We start from the raw sequence: 15,639 nt of genomic DNA, 5'->3' as shown, positions 1-15,639 counted from the left end.
AAGATTTTATTAAAAAATATTGTTCAAAGTCATCATAAAAAACATTCAAAAATGTTGAGAAAGAATGTGGCTAATCTTAATCTTAAACAAGATTTAAAAAGTATTAAAAATTATGGTGGAACCATCCATTTTATTTAAATAAATAATTTCACAAATGTGAATTAAAAAGTGGTACAAATAATGGTTAATCTTAACCTTAAAATGTAATCGAAGATTTTTTCAAAACTTATTCCTACACCAAACCAACCATCTTCTAGGCTCCTATTAACCTTAAAAATTATTTTACTTACCTGTAGGATACGCTCCAAGTCAACCTTAATACAATTATTTATCTTATGGTACAAGGGTACCATTAACTTAATTATCAGTCTAGATATATTTTATGGTTAACATCAACCATAATATTATTTCAAAATAATTTTTGACATTATTTCACACATCCTTATTTTATAGTTAAAATCAACCTTAACTTATATTTACTTTTAAAGTCCTAATTAACCTTAAAAATAATTTCATAGAATACCGGTAGACCAGCATCTTTTACAACTACTACAAACCTCTCCTACCCATGTATTGTTCTCTTTGTCTCCATTACAATTCTCGTTCTTTACTTTTCCATTCTTTTTCTCTTTGGGTGTAACCATCAATTGTTCTGTTTAACGCCGTTGTATGAACATCTTTCTCTTGTAGTAACATTTTTTGATATCTACTTTTAATCACAAGTTTTTCATTTTTAGTCATAATTTTATCCATCTTTTGTATCAACTTCTCCACTTGACTTTCTAATTCATCAAAGTCTTTTAAACGACATCGTGGTCATAAATCACTATAAACACACTCTAAGATCTTAAATTCTAATTCCCGTAGGGCTTCTTGGCCACGGCATACTAGATCAATACTACTATTATGCAAGGGCTCCATATTTATTATTTATTTTAATTTATATTAAAAAATCTATTCTAAATTTTTGTAAAACTCCAACTCTGTGGAGAAACACCTAACCGCATCAAGTTTTAATGGTTCAAGAAACAATTAAAATTAAAACTTCTCAGTAATTAAGCTATGCTTAATTAAAAGTTCTCAGTAATTATTCCATGCTTAAGATCATAAGTCAAGTTTCTTTTACCATACATAATTATGTATGCTAAAGTGTTGTCAGGAATTGGTGAATTAAAAGTAGCTGACAATTTCATGGCAGTTTTTTGTGCAGTGACAACATTCTTTCTCCTACTCATACTGATTACGTAAATAGGGTACGAGTTAATGAAACTGTATGCACTAATTTTATGGTCATCTTTCAATTCAGTTATTCTCTTAAAGTCTGCAAATGCATTGTATGCCTTCAAACAAGTACCAGAAGGATCAATGTTCCACAGTTCTTCAGGAAATATCTCATTTCTACCATTCTTTAGACAAATGTTTTGGAGATGCACCTGATCATACACTGATGAGTCTGCATCTTGGTTTCCTTTCCTGTTGGTCTGAAACTCCACAAATACAAAATAAGGCATGTCAAACTCCATAGAGTTGTAGTAATTCGTTATATCTAGCTCAAAGTTTCTCTTACCACTAATTCCTGCTATTTCCTGTGTCTGAAGATCAAAAAATGAAATCGGAATCTTAGGGTCCTTTAGCATCTTTTCTCTTAGCTCTAGTTCATAATTAGGCTCATACTTAACAATGGGTACTCGAATCTCCATATTTGTAATGGTTACTTTACCCAACTCAGGTCGAGAGCCTTCATTATCTGCACCACTATTATTTTTTGAAAACCATCTGAACAAGGCATCGCCAGCATTTGCGCTTCCCACAAATGTTACTGTTAAGTCACCTTCCCACATGATTTCTTTGTAATCCATAAAAAATCCACCCAACATTTTTAACGGATACAACACCTCGTTTTCCTTTTTTTCGTAACTTACCATTGTTAATGAAATTACCCTCGAATCTAATGTCATCGTCGAGAGAAGAAGTAAGGTGGTATAAAACCGTCGACGAAATGCTTGGATGCTCTAATCTGTAGATTATGTGACCTCTTTTCTTAACAATTACTGCACTCCATAACTGTGTCTGAAAGTTGTCAACGAGTTTAACATTCGATTTACCTTCGTAAGAAGTGTAAACTGATCCATTTGCGTGAGTAACATTATAGGTCATATAGAAGTAAGCATTGTTGTCAAACCAACCATCACCAAGTTTGATGTCTATTTCTACATCTTTGTTCGGTAGGTTTAAATTATTTCTAGTCTTCTCATTTACTGGAAAAGACTGCCACTGATAACTTTCTATTTTATTCATTTTATTTACTGCCAGATTTTAATTAAAACATTTCTAAAAGAACTGTTACCGACGCTCCTCCAAAATCTATCGCAGCATCATTTTCATCCGTTACACTTATTTCCAGGTTTTGAACTTTATCGTGCACAGGGAAAAATAATGGATAACATGGTTCGTATATAATTGGACTGCCAAACTGTAAGTGACCACACATTTCCAACTTGGGTTTAAAACAAGCAATAATATTTGTCTCTCGATGAAAGTGGTCAGAATCCTTACAAACATACGATCAGCTAAGTTAAAATGCACTTTAATTTTTTCATAAGGGATTATTTTCGGTAGCTCATTTGCTACAACTTTTGTTGCAGGTTCCACAATTTCGTCTCTAAAACCTAGCATCCTCCCAATACTACATTCCTTATTAAAATACAGCTTAAAGTCTAAGCTTTCTATCTCAACTCTATTTAGGATTTCGTTAGCCTTAATCTTTATATTACCAGCATTGAAAGGTTCCTGGCTCTGAATACACCTCTCTAAATTGTCTAGACTGTACTGCCCTGATGGAATATTTAAAGTATTAACCACACCATCTTTCTCATAGTGTAATTTGTTATTATCCTTTGTGACATTTGGAGTTAAGAATGTTGAATAAAATCCGACCAAACCAACCTTTGTATACATGTTTCTTATTGGTACATTTAGCCTCTTTTTTAAGTTTGAGGATGTACCACTAATTTCAAAAATTCTATTCATTTATTAATTAAGTAATAAGTAGTAAATAAAAAAGTAAAATGACTGATTGGGATCCAAAGATCAGAATTCGAGAAAAACGAATCAAAAGCAGACATGGGAAGTTATTACCTAGTTGAATTTGTTGCGCTATCGTTGGACCAAGTGGATGTGGTAAAACAACTTTAATGGTTGATAATTACCTTCTGTGCCCTGGATGGCTTAACTGGAACACCATTAAACACTTGTACATCTACTCGAAAAGCTTAGAACAGTTTAAGTACAAACATCTTATGGAAAAATGTGAAAGAATTGAAAGTGAACACAACGAGAAGGTAGCTACATTTGTTAGTAACTGTGATGACATTATACCATTAGATGAGTGTGAAGACCGCTCTGTTGTGGTGTTTGACGACTTTATATCAGAAAATCAAGTTATTGTAAGAGAATACTTTACCAGAGGAAGACATAAGAACATTGACTGTTTCTACTTAGCGCAAACGTATTCTAAAATACCCAAGCAGTTGGTGAGAGACAACCTTAACTTTTTGAACATAATTAGACAAGATGACATTAATTTGAAGCACATCTACGACGAATTTGTAGGTGGAGACTTTAAATGGAATGGCTTTAAAGAGCTTTGCAGTAAGGTGTGGAACGAGGACTTTGGATTCATAACTGTTGACATGACTCGAAAGCTGTATGACGGTAGGTACCGTAATAAAATTAAAACTTTTATCAGATTTTAATGGTTTTTTAACCATTAAAATACCACATTTTTTCTGTTTACCCAACTATTGTGTGAGCTATCAAAACCTAGCCACTTAACAAATACTTTGTCACCCTTTTTTCTTAAAACTTTTTCTACAAGATACACATCTGGGTACTTTGTCTTTTGTAACTCCTGTTCGTAAAAACTTCCTTTAATTTCTTTTTCACTTGTATCTTTTAACTTGTATGTAGTCGGACTTGTATTACTGATCTGACTCACTTCAAATATTTCTATCGACCTATTAGCAGTATAGCCTTTCTCGAACAAGCCTTTCAATTTACTGAACCTAACTTTATCACCTATCTTGAACTTGGGTGCATCTGCTTTGAGTTCCGCTGTAAAAGCGGCCTTCACCACATTTTTTGCATTCTTTTCGTTTACATCCACTGGTTTCATCCCTATTGTCCTATGTTTTCTGTTGTTGTAGTCATATACCAGTTTAGGTAGTAAGTCAACCCACTTATGATTGCCCTGAAGAGCAAATTGTTTCCACATTCTTTCCTTTAAAGTCCTATTGAACCTTTCAACTACTGAAGCCTTAAGTTCTGTAAACGTAGAGTAATGATTTACACCTTCAATCTTCATGAGCTCTTTAATGTGTTTATTGTAGAATTCTTTGCCATTATCTGTATGTAAGTGTTTTGGCTTCCTTTCTTGTAGTATACCTTTAAAAGCGCTGGTAATACTTTCACCTGATTTATCTTTAACAGGAATAGCCCAAGCATACTTTGAAAATACGTCTATTACAGTCAGTAAATACTTCATACCGTTGTTGAATTTTGATATACCTTTAAGGTGACCAGAATCCATCTCAACCAAGTCAGCTTGCCACAAATCATCTATACCGTAGGATGTAACAGGTTTTCTTGGAAAATTCTTTCTCAGTGGTTTGTGAAGCTCATGTATAATTTCTTCACGAATACTTTTACTTGTCGGAGACATTACTTTATTTTTATAAACTTACTTTTCTTGGTATTACACACCCCACAATAGCCCTCAATCCTGTGACGACCGTTTTTCGTTACAACTCTCTTGGGATGAAGTGTAGTAATAACTTTTTTGCAGCTTAGACACCAAATGTGTTTGTCATCCATCATTTATTTGTTCTGAAATTAAAGATCAAGATTCTAAGTCCTCATCAGTAGCATCTTTAACTGATGCTAGTTCGCCAAATAGTAAGAGTTTTACGTCCACAGGGACTGTCTTCGCCGACTCTTTTAGTCTTACGGTTAGGAAATTTCCTTTATGAATTAATATTGGGTTATGCTTATTCTCAATTACGTGTAGTTTGTCATACATACTTACTGCAACATCAAAATCATTAAATGTTAAATCTTTGTTTATATCATTTCCAATGACAATAACTTTTTTCAGTACAAAATCATACTCGAAGGTGTACGTTTGTTGTTCTAATCCAGTCATAAAAGTGAATTGAACTGTTTGTTTATCACATATTTTGTTCAGGCCTTGTTCAGTTTTGTTGATGTATTGAGATAAATCACCTTTTGTATAATAATCTGAGAAAAGTTTTTCTAGGTCCTTTTTACTGTAATAATGGTTGAGGTTGGTTTTACTTACATAATTATTAAGGGTTGTTAGTATACTTGTGTATTTGGCATTAGCAACATCATTAACAGCATCGAGCTGGCTTTTAGTGACTGCATCATATCCACCTATGGCATCTGCTACGTTTACAATGCGCCTTCCTTTCAATGATACCCAGTTCTTTGAAAATGAGAAATACTTCTTAATATTAAGTTTACTGATACTAGATTCTAGACCGTTTATAACTTCTCTGACTTCGTCTAGTTATTCAATACCCTTCTTTACCTTATTTCCAAAAATATCCATTTATTGTATCAAGAATTTTAATAAAACTCCATCCATCTTTAAATAGCTTCAGTACCATCACACATAAGTGGCCACATATAAACTGATCGAAATTCTGAATTCTTTCTGAGTTGTGAAACAGATTGTCAGGACCAAGGTATTTCACTAAAGTTTGTGGTATACTGCCACCGAATGAGTCAAAAACGTTTTTCATCACCCTTCTTGAAGTAGCATATCAAGTGAGTACCTACGTGATCAGATGTATCCATGTTAACTACCCCTGATTCTACTTCTTTAGGTTCTAACGGTAACTCGTCGGCCATGAATACACCTCTAAAATTTTTGATTTTTAAAGACTTTGCTAACCTCTCGATATCATAGTTGCTCAACGGGTGATCATATTTTTGCACAATTCTTTCGACTTTTTTTCGACTTTTTTCTTTAAAAAAATACCATATCCCGCTTTCTTTTCCATTTCAAGATTATGCCTCTTTTGCTCCGCTAACTCTGCGTCTTCCTTTTGCTTCTTGTGCACAGCACTTGTTATTGCCGCAGCACCACCAGCTAAGGACCCGATTGCTCCCAACGCTGCAAGTATCAGTGGTGGAAATCCACCTTCATGCTTATTCAATCCAGAACCTGCTTTGAATCTCTTAAAGTTTAGGTACTCGAGTATCTTCTTCACAACAGGTATAGAAAATGTTATCAATAAGCTACCACCTTTTTTAAGTTTATTAGCTTTCTGTTTCATTTGAGTCTCTGTAAGATAAGCATCTAGAAAGCCATGATTTTTCAGGTCGTCATAGGACAGTTTTATTTTAATAGATTTCGCTCTCGGATTCCCACTGGAGGGAATGTTGTAGTCAATACTAAATCCTTTCATTTATTATCTCAAATAAATTAAATATTTTAGTGCTACATTCATATTAAATTTTAATGGGTTGTAACCCATTAAAATTACACCTCTTCATTCACATTCACAATACCCATCCATTATCATCTAAGCCTAGACCTAGCTTCCTTTTTCCAAACATTATTCCAGCTACAGCTGTTGAAGCTAATCTTTCTCCTAGGGAAGCATCTTTGCTGAACATCCTTTCCTTTGCGGCCCCAAATCTTTATGGTCTCTGTAGGCAATATCATGCCTTTTACACGCTTCATCTAGAGGATTAACTCCTGCATCACCTCTAGCTAATCTTTCTTCTAGTTTGGTACCAGGGCCACAGTAATTGTATCCAGGTAAATGCATTTCAACAGGAAGATTATTAATTAACGTGTTCACTAAACCCTTTCCATAATTTTTTGCCTTCCAGAATGTATGAGGGAGATTGTTTAGAAATCTAATTAGGTAAGGTATCCCCTTTGGATTATTTACTATGAAGTCATTAAATTTACTCGTAAGCATCTTGGTTATTCCAATCTTCTCATTGTGGAAGTTATTATTTCCCGCATTCTCTTCACCATGAATAACCATTAACCGATCAATTAAATCTCTGACGTCATTCATCCACACGTACTCGACTGGTTTGTCTGTATACCTCTTTACAAAACCCATACCACCCTTTGTGTTTGGCGAGTTACCACGTTCTTTCTTGAGTGACTGCCATATTGGTTTAATGATGTTGTTGTATTTTTCGCTACTGCTTGACTTGGGTTTATTCCCCTTTGGATCATTGTTCTGATATATCGCATTGGTAAGCTTCAGCATAGTTGTATAGGTATCAAGGTCATCAGATGTGTACTCTTCAGTTGATACGGTTTTCTGAGTGAGGAGCTTCATAAACCCATTGGTGGCTTTCAAGGAGTTACCCTTCACCATAATATTATCGTTGTTGAATGTTACTTCGGAGTCACCCATGTAATGCCTTCCATTGTCAAAACGGAGACCAAAAATTGTGTCACCTAGAGCGCCTAAGTATTTTGAAACTTTTGGGCCCAGGTAAGTTGTTCAGTAGTCTGAAACAGCCTTTATCTTCTGCCGTTCCTCGTCTTCAATTTGTTCCAACATAGGCTCCAACCTCTTACGTGTCTTTGGTGTGATGTCGTCATCAACAAATAAGCTTCTCTCAAACGATGTTACCTCAGGAGTAGGTGGTATAGGGAACATATCGTCAAACCCCCCATTGTAAGGTAGTAGCTGCTTTTCAATCTCACGATTTTTTTCTATAGCATCAATTACGTCTTTCCCTATTGCATCTAATTTATCGATAACTGGTTGGTCTTCTTTTTTGTATTTTTCGTATTCAGTTATAGGCTTAATTTTCCATTCTTTAAATTGGTCTTTGATTTGTTCAAATTTCTTTCTGTTCCTTTTTGCTTGCTTAACAAGCTTTTCATCATATTTTGCAAACATTTATTTAAGGAAAAATAATAAAATTATTCGTTGGGACATTGACGTTGGGACGTTGACGTTGGGACGTTTGGACGTTGACGTTGGAACGTTGACGTTGATACATTGGAGATTTTAAGGGTAAAAAACCATTAAAATCAATTTAAAAGAACTCAATATCGTGTATCTTGTTGTCTTTGTTTGTTTCTTTGGTACCATTGTATAACATCTTTAATCCAACCAAAGTATTTCAATCATCCCAGCTTAATAATTTGATGTATCTATCGGGTAATATAATCTTGTATTCACTGTCGAGTTGTAGAAAAATCTTTTGGCCATATTTTGTACTTATGTTCTCAGCATTTGTAATGGTATAAGTGTGTCCCTTTCCTAACTCATTCAGCTTTGTAAACGTTTTGTTGCCGCTGTTAAGTTTCAATAGCAGTTGATTTCGTTCCATTTAGTTACTGCAATATTTTAAAAAAAAATCTCGTTAGGGTTTTAATGTTTCTAGCTGAGTCACAGTATCTTTTAAACTCTTCACTAGTGCCGTAAAAGAAGATGACTTCTTGGAACAGTTTATGCCAAATAAAGAGAGATCGAATTTACCTGCTCTTACTAGTACGTTTGAGAATTCATTGTATTCATATAATATACCATCCTTGAAGAAGTACAGCAAACCGTTTATGTATCTAAAAACAGAATCAAAGGCTGAAGGTACTCCTGGGAAGCTTTTACTAATCACACCATAAGCTTTCGCTTTCAAGCTACATTCATCGATTTCTGCAAAATATATATGGTCATAAAAATTAAGGTTTAACAGAGTAAGTGCTCCATGTACAACAGAATTTTGTCACAACCCTATATCAGATACTCTTTTTGGGTAACCAGGTTGTAACGTTAAACTCGGTATCTGAAACATGTATATCATGTTATTAATGATAAGAACGACTTCACCTGATGGTCTCTGATAAACAGCAGATACATTTTCGATTTGTTGAGGTAGAAACGTTAACCAGTCTGTGATTAGTTGCGGTTTTGAAAGCTCGTCATTACTATTAAGAGCAGTCATCCAAACCCACGTTCCATAAAAAATGTATAGAAACTCATTCACAATTACGGAACTTCCAAACTGCTTCAGTGTGCACAGTTCAGGCTCTTTTTTGGGTACTGCTTCAGGCGAGGGTGAAGCCGGAGTAGAAGTAGGGCGCTGTTCCGTATCGCTAGAAGCACGTTTCCCATATAAACTTTGAATACCACGTATATCATCTTTAGATAGGCTCAGGATAGTGTTATTGTAAAATGCGTACATCACCGATTCAGAGAAATCTGAATGAGCCATACCCAACGTGTGACCAATCTCGTGAACTAGAACAACAAACAGGTTTGTCTGTGAACAAGGTGTGTTACCGTCCATTTCCATGTACCAATATTCATCCTGATCAACGTGGATTTCAATGGGGTCGTTGTACAAATTAGGAAAATCTGCATGAGCTAGCACGCTTCCTCTACCATCAAAACTTCGTTGACAGAACTGTAGGGCTGAGTTTTGACGTCGGTGTGCTCCCCTCTTAGTCGAAATGATAATATCAGGACTTTGGTTGCTGTTCTCAAAAGTAAGATCTGTGTGTTCTTGCCACATTTTAAATGCAGATTGTGCCACCTGTAACATTTTTCTAGTTGCGAGATAGTAATGCCATTTTATGTTCTTCTTATTCCACTTGTAGATGTGTGTAGTAAAGCTTAAAACGTTATCTTCCACGCCACACCTCGGGTTCTTCATTAATTGTAAAGTTTCATCAGTCAGCTCACCATTAGCCACGAGATGATATTTCTGTTGGAATAACGTAAGTGCATCTTTGTACGCTTCTTCACTCAGTTGAGAAAGTTGATCTTCTTGATACTCATGAAGTACCCAAAGCTGTGCAAATATTTTACTGCTGCTTCATCGTGAGCAGATACAAATGATAATATTGATAATATAATTATTTTGTTCATTTATTTGAATGGAAATAAAAAAAATGATTTTAAAAAGAAAATAAATAATCAATGATGAGTTGATGGATAACAGAAAAAATGGTTCACTTTTAACTGCAAAAGAAGTCTTGGAAGTTGTATTGATGGTCTTAAAGAATCTTAAAGAAAGGTTTGCTCTTTTCATTTACGCTAGAATGAAATGACGTGTCTCGCCTCTTGCGACATCTTCACGGCCAAGGCTGCTCCGACTGCGATAGCCAGCTGGGAGGCCAACGGTGAAGGTCGGTCCGCCGATGTCATGAGTGCCTGCATTAATCACAACAGCGCTGCTCTAGCGTAATATTTTAACTTAAATGTACATTATTCACTTAAACGTAAATTTTCCGCTAATAAATTGTTGTTTTTGGGTGTTGTTGTGTATGTTACACTACGTAATGTAAGTAAAAATATACGGTAAGTCAGATGAAGCGTAATGCTGAGAGAGAGAGGGGGGAGAGAGAGAGTAAGACTAATAGCTTACTCGAATGCGTTTGTTTCGCCGGCGCGGTAGCTCAGCACGTTCGGTCAGGAAGACTGGCCACCTTTCTGAAGAAAAAACTGAGTAAAGTTTTTGTCGTGGAGTTTTGAGTGACGTCATGAGACGTCCGCACTGATCCGCTCTCCCTCATCTGCTAAGAAGTATGGGACGAGACGTGGTAACAAAGAGGAAAAAAACCCTGTGGGGCAGAAGAACAAGGACGACGAAGAAATGATACAAACAAAAGACCCCACAGGGTTCCTCGGCGCCGAGGTTTTGCTGTTTTCGACAAAAATTATTTTTTTAATTAGATAATACATATAATAAATGTCTGTGAGCAATAAACTAATACCTCCTTGTAGCATGACGGCTATAATGAAAGGCGATGACAACCCCGCAGCACTTTGTTTTGATATAAATAAGGTGCCAGAAAATCTGTTGTTTCCCGTTTTTAATTATCTGTGCAGCCTTCAGTATTTACAACTGACTATAATGGAATTGGTACAAGACGAGAGAGAACTCGCTAAAATAGGTGAAGGTATGTCACAACTAGAAAAACAATTTGAAAAGTTGATGGTTGAAATAATGCCACATTCTAATTAAATAAATTCAGTTTTTGACTTCTAAAGAAGTTTGGACCATTTTTTCTGTTATCCGCCAAATCATCATTGATTAGACTATCAATAACAAAAGTTTTATAGTGTTCTGGTGAAGTATAACCTCTATCTTTATTAAAAATTGTAACTTCTGCAAAATCTTTCATTCCAAATATTTTAGAGATATCTTTAACATTGACAAATATTCTCTCTTCATTTCTCTCGCCTCTGCTTTCAAGAAAAATCATAGATGGGAAAAAATACGTGGATACTTTTCCACCACCATCTTTAGCAATTGGTGTTCCTGCAGATTGCAAATATTGAACCTGGGGAATTATTTGTTTATTTAATTCTTCAACTGTGTGGTAATACATTCATTATATAATTTTTTATAATTTGACTAAGTAAGAGAAATAATTAAGTTAATTTGGAGTTGTTTTAGAAGATGCTATTAACCTTAAATTACAAGAATGGGGTATTAAAAATTTAATTTTTACAATTAAAAATTTAGAATTTAAAGATACATATGACCTTGATAAAACTGAAGAATTATATAATAAATATAAAGATAAAATTGTACTTTAAACCTTAAAACTATTTTTATGCTAAATTAGAAGTAAGAAGATTTTTAATCTCTTTTGAGAGAGATTAAAAAATTGATTTTTTTTTCTAAAAAAATTAAAATAAATAAGTAAATAAATGTATATGTCGGAAGGAAATAAATATAGCTATGCAGTTAAATACTGCAACAAGTGTGGAGTGGACATCACTTATAAGAATTGGTCCAGGCACTTGAAGTCAAAGATTCATCTTAAGAAATACCCAAACAATGAAGAGAAGGAGGAGAAGGAGAAGAATAAAATATACCGTGAAGATCTTAGAACCATGGCTAAAGATTATAATCTTAGTGGTGTTTCTAAAATGAAGAAATCGCAACTAATTAATGCTTTGGAAAATACTAAGGACATGTTGTACAAGAAGCAGGATTTGGAAGAGCGAAGGGTACCACTGCTTATAAACATCGGTAGAAGTAAAAACATTAAGGTGGCTGTAAGGATGAGGAAGGCTGAAATAATTGAATCCATTTTGAAGACGCAAGACATTGTCTTTCGTAATAAGGTAGCTCAAGAGTTAGGCTTTCACGATGACTTGATAGAACCACCCAAGGAAGAAAGAAAACCACCATACACCATCACAGAGACCAACTCACGATTCATTAAAAAATTTAATGCGACTGAAGTAGATTACACCATAAAGGTAAGTAAGACAATGGAAGTAGAGAACGCCATCAACACAATGATTAAACTGGCCAAAGAGAAGAGAAACTACAAAAAAGGAGACAAACTGACTATAGTAGCAAGCAATCCGAATTTTCACCACGACATTTCGACTGTTGTTCAATCAGACGTCAGTGCTAGAACATTCATGAGCCATATAGGCAGAATTCTATCTTCTAACGAGAACTTAAACATCACACAAACCTGGTTTAATATTAAGATTCTGAATATACCAAGAGGCCAAAAAGCACAGAAAATAATTAATCTAGCAGAAGACATGAGAACAAAAAGATGCATCACAGAAATAAAGAACAACGATAACTTGTGCTGCCCACGAGCCATAGTAACAGCACTGACCTACCACTCGAATGAGGTTCTCGGTAGACAACTGACAGATATAAATATTAAGCATGTCGGAATGGGTAGAAAAATTCAAACAGAGTTAACTGAAGAGTTGAGTAAGAGACTCGGTAGTTACAACGAGGAAGGTTTCACATTAGAGGATATAAAGAACGTGGAAAAATTATTGAATATTCAAATAAAGATTGTCTGCACCGAAAATTTAAATTCTGTTATATACTTGGGAGAAGAGAGGGATACTAAAATTTATTTATACAAAAATGGAAACCATTTCGATGTCATAAGCAGTATGAAAGCGTTTCTAGGAAGCTGTTATTACTGCAAAGCTTGTGACTCACCTTACAACAACAAGGATATGCATAAGTGTAAGACGAACACAAAAGTATGTATATTATGCAAGAAACCAGCACATTCCCCTGAAGATAAAGCTAAAGTCCGCTGTAAGGATTGTAATAGGTATTGTTCTAAGAATGGCGAACATCAATGTTACATCCAGTCCAAACAACAAAAGGGTGGAAAGTGTGAAAACGAATGTATCTGTAATGCTAACGATAAAAAAAATTTCTACAAAGTTTTTTAGATGAAAATAGGTTACAATTGTTCAAGAAGCCAAAGATTAAAGACCTTCAGAAAAGATTCTTAGCTAGAGAAATTTCGGAAGAAAGGTACAAAGTGCTATTAAACATCACTTTGATTGACATTATCACACGCATAAACGGTTGCAGTTACACAGAGAAGTATATTTAGTTTGATTATGAAGCAGAACAAGAGACCGGGGTGCACATTCCCAACCTAGTTGCAGTCCATTATATCGATGGGACTAAGGTGTACTTCAAGACAAACGAAGAATTTTGTAAATGGTTGTTGTCAAAGGATCACAAAGGATACATAGCCATAGCACACAATGCAAAAGGTTACGATGCTCAATTCATCTTGAAATACTCCATAGAGAACACCCTGAAGCCATATACCATATACAACGGAACCAAGTTAATGATGCTTGAGGTAAACAGTTTGATTAAGATTATCGATAGCCATAATTTTGTAGCTTCACCCCTGAGCGAGTTTCCTAAAACATTCGGACTGAAAGAACTTAAGAAGGGTTACTTCCCCCATTTCTTCAACACACGAAAGAATCAAAGCTATGTAGGACCTATACCTGATACCAAATACTACGGAATTGATACTATGAAGGCGAAGGCTAGAAAAGAATTCCTTGAGTGGTATCATCAAAAGGTTAAAGAAAATTATATATTTGACTTTCAAAAGGAATTTATGGACTACTGTAACTCTGATGTAGATATTCTGCGTAGAGGTTGTTTGGAGTTAAGGAAACAATTTTTAGAGATTGCTAATATAGATCCATTTCAGTACATAACGATAGCGAGTGTATGTATGGCAATCTACCGTTCCAATTATCTTCAGGAAAATACTATGGCTGTTATTAAGACCGATAAGAAAGAAATGTTCAGCAAAGAGTCCATTGCTTGGTTATCCACGTTCAAAAACGTACAGCACGCTCTCAATGGAGGGGAAGTAAGGATTCAAGGAGCAAAAGTTGATGGGTACGATAAAGATACCAAGACTGTATACCAATATCATGGCAGTTTTTGGCACGGTTGTCCTGACTGTTATGATTGTGAAACCATTAATAATGTAAACAATGAGAGTATGGACGACCTTTGGACAAAGACACAGGCACGAACTCAATCCTTACGAGATGCTTGTTATAAAGTAGTAGAAATTTGGAGTTGTGGATGGGTAAAATCGAGAGCTTACCGCCAAAGCTTAAATACGAAAACTGAAATTGTTGAACCTCTCAATCCTCGAGATGCCTTTTATGAAGGAAGGACAAATGCAAGCAAGCTTAAAGTCACAGGTAAATTATTACGATACATAGACGTCTGTAGTCTCTACCCTACAGTACAGTATTTTGATTACTACCCAGTCGGCCACCCACATAAGATTTTATAAACCAAAAAAATACGATCAGAATTGGTATGGTTTGATTAAGTGCAAAGTACTGCCACCGAGGAAACTGTACCAACCTGTGCTACCGGTAAAGAACGATAAGCTGATGTTTGGGTTGTGTAGGGCGTGTATTGAGGATAAATGTGGTGTTTGTAAACACACAGACGACGAAAGGGCAATAACAGGAACATGGACAACAGATGAAGTTAACAAAGCTTTAGAGAAAGGTTACGAGATGGTAGAAGTATACGAGGTATGGCATTTCAAAGAAAAGAGTAATGATCTGTTTAAAGGATACGTCAAAGACTTTATGAAAATAAAGCTAGAAACGAGTGGGTGGAAAGATGACTTCAATTCAATTGAAGAGTACATCACATCAGTTAGGAAATGCCTTGATATCGACCTGGCAAACGGGCTGTTTCTAAGATTTGTTTAAACTCATTGTGGGGGAAATTCCGACAAAGACAAAACTTGACCCAGAGTGAATACGTAGTAGATGTTAAAAGGTGGTACCAGATAATGTTGGATGATAGGCTTGACGTAAGCAATATGATATTTATCAACGATAATATAGTACAAGTGAGATACAAGTATAAAGATCATTTCGTTGAGGATAGTTTATCCACTAATGTGTTTATAGCAGCATTCACTACTTCAAATGCACGACTACGGCTTTACGATATGCTAGGCAGGTTAGGGTCAAATGTAGTGTGTGTGTGTGTGTTTGAGGTTTACGGGCGCTAAACAGCGTGGTCATCAGCGCCCAAGCGCATAGAAACAGGAACACAGGCGGTGAAGGGACGAAGACGGACGCCGAACAAGGAGAACGGCTAAAAAACACAGGCCTGACGCAGTTCCAAATGCGCACATACAGAGGCAAAACAAGAGGAGAAGAAACACACTAAAAAAGGAAAGGAAACACAAGGAAAAGAGAACAGATACCGAAGTGAAACAAGGAGGTAATCGTGACTGGCGGACCTCTTACCTAAAAACTGGGTGAGCCA

Source organism: Schistocerca gregaria, chromosome 1 (assembly GCF_023897955.1).
Source record: "Schistocerca gregaria isolate iqSchGreg1 chromosome 1, iqSchGreg1.2, whole genome shotgun sequence".
NCBI lineage: Eukaryota > Metazoa > Arthropoda > Insecta > Orthoptera > Acrididae > Schistocerca > Schistocerca gregaria.
This window is presented reverse-complemented; position numbering follows the sequence as displayed.